The sequence below is a fragment of the Aplysia californica genome, unplaced genomic scaffold (assembly GCF_000002075.1).
Source record: "Aplysia californica isolate F4 #8 unplaced genomic scaffold, AplCal3.0 scaffold00059, whole genome shotgun sequence".
NCBI classification, from domain to species: domain Eukaryota; kingdom Metazoa; phylum Mollusca; class Gastropoda; order Aplysiida; family Aplysiidae; genus Aplysia; species Aplysia californica.
The window spans coordinates 824,477-830,721 of NW_004797329.1; the positions used below are offsets into that span (position 1 = coordinate 824,477).

Below are 6,245 nucleotides of genomic sequence, written 5' to 3' on the forward strand. Positions count from 1 at the left end.
ATCATCATCATCATCATCATCATCATCATCATCATCATCATCATCATCATCATTGTCTTTCTCACCCCGAATCAGGATATAAGCCACGATCGTTCCATCTTTTCTACCCTGAGCTAGCCTCTTAGTGTTATTCCACATCTTTCCACTTTTCTGTACATCAATTTCTGTGACTCTTCTCCAGGTTTCACAAGGTCTTCCCCTTGACCTTTGACCGTGTGGCTTCCAATCCAACACTTTCCTTGATCACCTGCCTGACTTCCTGAAAGTATGTTCAATCCATCGCCACCGCCTTCTTACCACCTCATCACTGACTGGGTTCTGTCTTTTCCTCTTTGTCCATCTGACCTTCAGTAACTTCCTTAGACACTTGCTCAAGAAAACCTGAATTCTTCTTATGCAAGTTTGAGATGCGTTCCATATCTCACATCCATACAAGACAGACTGACTTACATTGGACATACACGCTCATAACAGCAAGTGCACACACACTAGCGCACGTGCGCACACATGCGCACACAAACACACACATTTACACGAACACACACACACATACACAAACACACACACACACACACACACACACACACACATACACACACAAACACACACATACACATGCGCTCACATACACGTACGCACATACATAAACCCATCAGAAAACCCCCCCACTGATATTTGATTGCTTGATTTTCATATACAATGATTAACACATGTTCCATACTTTTGTATCCGACGGTTCGGGCCACCAATGACGACACGCGCAAGAACAGCGCTCTTTGGGCAGACGCGAACCCCGCTCTCCATGGCGACGGAATTGGACCGTTAGCAACCACAACACCACCACTTCCACCCTGACGACGGTCTGTGAGGCCCAATACAAGAACGTTTCACGGCCTAAAATATAAACCATTTTGTGTTTCGATCTCCGAAATTCGAGAGAAACATATCATCACTTCTTTAACCGCTGTCACACACGCGTGTACACGCGCGTGTGTGAGTGAGTGTGTGCGTGTATGTGGCTCTGTGGCTGTTTTCACGACGAGCTACGACGGTGCCCCGATCTGCTACCACTCATTGTCTGAGTCCGATACAGCCAAAGACGGGAAGGAAAACTGATAAGAGAGACGACTCGGATTCTTCCAACATCAGAGTATCCCACAACTCTCGCGAACGTAAGAGATGCTTATGGCCGTGTGTGTATGTAGTTGGGGCGAGTGGTGCCTCTCAATTCTCGAAACCCGACGCTCATCCGCGTTGTTGTAGATCTTGATTTGTCCCTAGTCCGGCTCTTAGCAAAGCCAATACTCCCTCTCTCTCTCTCTCTCTCTCTCTCTCTCTTTCACACACACACACACACACACACACACACACACACACACACACACACACACTCAGTATAGCTCTCCACCACTCCGTCTCTCCTCAGTTTTACTAAAATTACGGTTTAAATCTTTCATTGCCAGGCCCGAGAATTGAGTAATGAGGCTCGTCTTCTGGTAAAAGTGTGATTCCTGCGTTACATATATCTTATCTTATAAGAATAGGAATAATTCATTGTAGGATATTTCTTCGTTTGATTTTAGGAATTTGGTATTGTCGTTGTCCTCTCTCCACCGACGGCCCAGTAACCGTCAGCACTTTCAACCCCACAACGAAAAGGATAGTGAGCTGATCTCGAAGATGTGACCTTTTTGTTTACAAAGACTTTGCCCTCCTCTGCAGACTCTCAAACTGTTGTTTTTTTCCTCCTCTCAGCCACTCGAACAAGAAAATTCAATTACCTACCTTCAGTTATTTAAAAAAGACATCTAAATGTGCAGAAACAATGCCATTCAATAAAAAGAAGAACAGATGCCTACATAGCATTGCGTACATTGTCATTTTTTATCCATTTCTTGGGTTACGTCACAGAAAACAGTCAAATTTAAGTAACAAACTCCATAAAAATGAATACATTTTTAAAATCATTAAACATTATATTGAATAAAATGAATTGAAGTTCTTGCACCAGCAAACCTTATAATTTACAGTGTTCCTTGTGGGTACAGCAGCAGCTGTTGTAGTACCATGGCTAATGACGTATTAACTGAGGCGTCGGTACTGTTAAATGTGGACAAAAGGGGAGTTACCGCTTGGGTGAGGAGTTGAGAATGTGAGGGGGACGGGGCGATGGGACGTTTAGACGATGATAATATTTCATTTCACACTTTTTTTTAAAAGGATGTTGTCAAGAGGCTGTGTTATGTTATTCAGCTCGAAAATCATTGGCCCAAGAACTGAGCACTTGGCACGCCGAAATTAAGTGGTGTGCTTGATTTGGAAGATTGATGATCGATTAATACATCTTGAAATCGATCGTTAAATTTAGGAGCCAAACCATTGTAAAATAGTTAGTTATATTAAATACAGTTATTTTGGAAAATTGGTTCATCAATCTTTGAAACACATCAATTCCAGCTTATGGTCCATCTGTATCTCCATTGTAACGATGATAATAATAATCACAACCTCTGATGTTGATCCTATTTTTGTAACAGAATAGTATATAATATGATGTCGAATGCAGCGCAGTCGACGTCATCGTCGTCATCGTCGTCATCGTCATCATCATCATCATCATCATCATCATCATCATCATCATCATCATCATCATCACCGTGACAAACCACTCGCGCAGGAAAGAAGACTTCATCAACAGCCTACGGGCAATGATCTAGATGCCACCACATGTTTCGTTCCTCAAACTCATTTTAAAAAGAAAATATACAATATACGTGTGTGTACGTTAGAAAAAAACGAATCAGAGAAAGGAAACAAAAGAATTGTCTACATACACAATATCTAATCATATTCCTGTACACCGGAAAAGTACGGACATAGTCTTAAAATATCCTAGCTCGTGAACTCTGACGTAAATCCGCTCCACTTTGGAGCAAACCATGTGAATCAATATGGAGCCAATAAATGACGGGCAAATAAGAGTGTGTATGGATGGGTGGGTGGGGGGAGGGGGTGCGCTATCAACTATAACGAGACAGTTCCTTTGCTATATTATGCAGCGAAGTTTTTGTCGATAGAAAAGAGCGACAGCCATGAAAATTCACGGTCTAGGAATATTATTCCATGTATTATTAGAACTCGCGTCTGTGAGGATATGATGGTTTAGGAAAATTATTCCATGTATTATTAGAACTCACGTCTGTGAGGATGTGATGTGACAGATGTAAGCCGTTCACGAGGAAGGAAGTCTGTTTTTAGTATCGCAAATGAACATGTGTAACGTTTTGTAATGATAATTATAATTAATAGATTTTTCTGAGCGCTCTGTTCCCTATTGAACTCGACTGTGCGCTTTACTTCAATAATGTAATTGGTCGTTCAAGAGGCATACGAGCTCATAAAACTATTCATATTACTATTATTGATTTATACACGTACAGTACGTTTAAACACGCAGACAACCACACACACACACACACACACACACACACACACACACACACACACACACACACACACACATACACACACACTTTTTTATTTTGCCTCAACAACTTTTATATCTAGATCTATGTAGAAACAGATTTCTGTGTGGATTTTTTTGACTGAAAAACGTTGGTCAAAGGCACACAAAAGTAAATTTTTAGCTTTCAAGACTCTCGAGCTTTGAAAGTCATAACTCTTTGATGGCCAATTTCTCGCTAATTTTACCTCTGAAACCAGGAGACCCCTCCTCCTTTCATCGCAAATATATCGACTTTTATTCAAGATACTTGGGGGTTTCTTTTAATTAAAAAAAAAAGAGAGCAAATGAACTGGTTTTAAAATGATACCAATAATACCATATGCCCAAAGTTTGACGAGCGCATGATTCCACCACGTCGCACACATAATAATAATATGCTCACATTTTGACTTCCTTTCGGAGTCTAATGATTTAACCGTGGAATTCAGGAATATTTAAGCATCGTAGGTCTGCTTAAAGTAAATCGCAGAGGTATAATGAACGCTGGTTTTAGCGTTTTTGCTGCGCAGGTGTCAAGATAGTTATTCAATTCACCGGATTTTTAAAGATTTTTTTTCTTTTTGCAGTTGTTTTTTGTGTATTGTTGTTGTTGCTTTTGTTTTGTTTTTCTACTGAGCTCTAAGCAGGAGATTTTGCCAAGGAGATTTAAATGTGTTCCCGCGGACATCTCCATGTCTAAGTACACCCCGAGGTTTTTTTTTTGCTGTAGTTCTAGTAGTTACAACAATTCTGCCACTGCTGATATAAATGGTGTCACACCTTCGATTCTGAGCTTACATTTATGGAGCACGGCATCATTTCTGTCTTCTTTCTATTACGACAGAATATTATTTTTTTAAATAATAATATTCAAACGACTGATTACTAAGAGAGTTAATTTTTGTATCAAATTCTATAAACAGTTGGTAGTCAATAAGACAATGGGGAGTTCGCAGTGTGATAGGAAGTAGAAACAGAGACACAAAGCAGGCAAACTAGCAAGTAAGCAAGCAGACAAACAAGAAAAAAGATACATGGACAAAAGAACAAGCAGGCTAACACACAAAGAGATAGAAGAATTAAACTGCAATGGTGGGTCGGCAGCTGAATACTTTTACTATACCGTATTTTGTAAGTCACGTGTCGTGGAAGGGCTGTCCGAGCTTTGTGAGTGCTTGATGGACTCTCTGGTGCTGTTCGCTTCTTCTTTCCTATCAAACGCCTATCGTCATTATCTCTCCCACTGTCTTTTTAAAACAAAATTAGTCACTAATTACATCTTTACTCTTCGGTATTTATTTGATCAAATGTTCTAGCAAGTACTGTGAAACTATGACTAAATCTAAAGTAACATCCCCGATCTTTCATCTGTGTGTTAGTGTCTTGGTCGTCGCTGCTTCGATTTCCTTCCATAGTGCTGTCAAAAATTCGTGGCGCGACTTATTTTCAAACATCTCTTCAACTATCGAACATAGGACCTCCAATTTTTGCACAGTGACTTGTATCAATTTGTCTTAACACATCAACATTTTTGTAAACACCTGCAAGCTGTATTCTAGAAAATCCCTTAATAAAATATACTAATAAAAAAATCCAAGCTGGTTGTTTCTACAGATTTTTTAATGTTTACAGTTGGGGCAATACTGTTTTTAATAGCAAGTCCGTCATGTTTTTCTAATCGGGACCTTATGCGTATTGAACGCATGTTTTGAGAGCCATTAGTTCAAAAATGTGTTCACTATTTAATAATGTATTGTACCAAAGATAGTACATGACAAGATGGGCCACTCAGCCAAAAAAGTGTCCGCCGGAAGTCCGCTCTTCGCTTCAGATGGCGCTGCAGTCTGTTTTGAAGCTCTCTTTCGTTTTTCCAGAAGAGGAATATGAATAGCACCTCCTTGCGTGGGCAGATCGACTGCTGTTCATCAGCAGTGTTCGGGTTCGTTCAGTGTGGAGTTTTAGTTGTTGTTGTTTTTTTATGACCTCTAGCTTTTCATTCTAAAGTCAAATTAAACGAAGAAAACAATCACCCTTTCCTCCGGAAGAGGTTTTTTGGTTACCATTTTTAAAAAGCGTTCTTCCGAAATTCATTCAAAAACTTGCTAGTTTCACTTTGATTTTTTACACTCAAGCAGGGTAACTCTGTTCGCAAAGGGTGCGCATTTGTGAAGAGGGCACCACCGAATTTTGAGGACACTTTTGTAATTGGCTCAAAGAGAGCAGTGGCCCCTCTTGTTATGTAGACTCTTTGATTGTACAAAAGTTTTGCAAGTAAAAATTGTCATTGATGAGCTGTCATTGATAGGCCATATGCGTAATCAAAATGTGTATGAGAAGCGGGAAGTGCCGTGAACAATACCATTTTACGTGTGACAGAGATTTCAAGTATTTTATATAAATTAATGAAGGAAAGTTTTTTTAATCTAACCCCAATTGTTCTAGAAAAATATCTTTTAGTCAAAACATATTAATACAAACTGCTATGCAAAGTATGGATGACATTGATTCATCCATTAAAGAGATATTTGAGGATGATAAGTTGCACCCCGAATTTTTTAGTGCACTATAGTCTTTCTGTCAGCTCTGGAAGTGTTCCGAGCTGATAGACACGAATTATATGAGCTGAGTCGAGAATAAAGAGAGGACACCCTTGCATTGTACATTATGGATGTAGTCGAGAATGAGAGGTATGTAAGTCTTAATCTACCTCATGTGTATCAAATTTTATGCCCCTCCCCCC

General features: G+C 39.7%; 1 long non-coding RNA gene across 1 annotated transcript in view; it reads left to right on the forward strand.

Annotated features, from left to right (window-relative positions):
• The first annotated feature begins 759 nt into the window (after positions 1-759).
• LOC118477298 overlaps positions 760-6,245 on the forward strand; it is a 26,761-nt gene continuing 21,275 nt past the window's right edge. The window contains exon 1 of the long non-coding RNA XR_004858273.1: positions 760-1,172. This is a non-coding gene — a long non-coding RNA (uncharacterized LOC118477298). The remainder of the gene's footprint in view (positions 1,173-6,245) is intronic.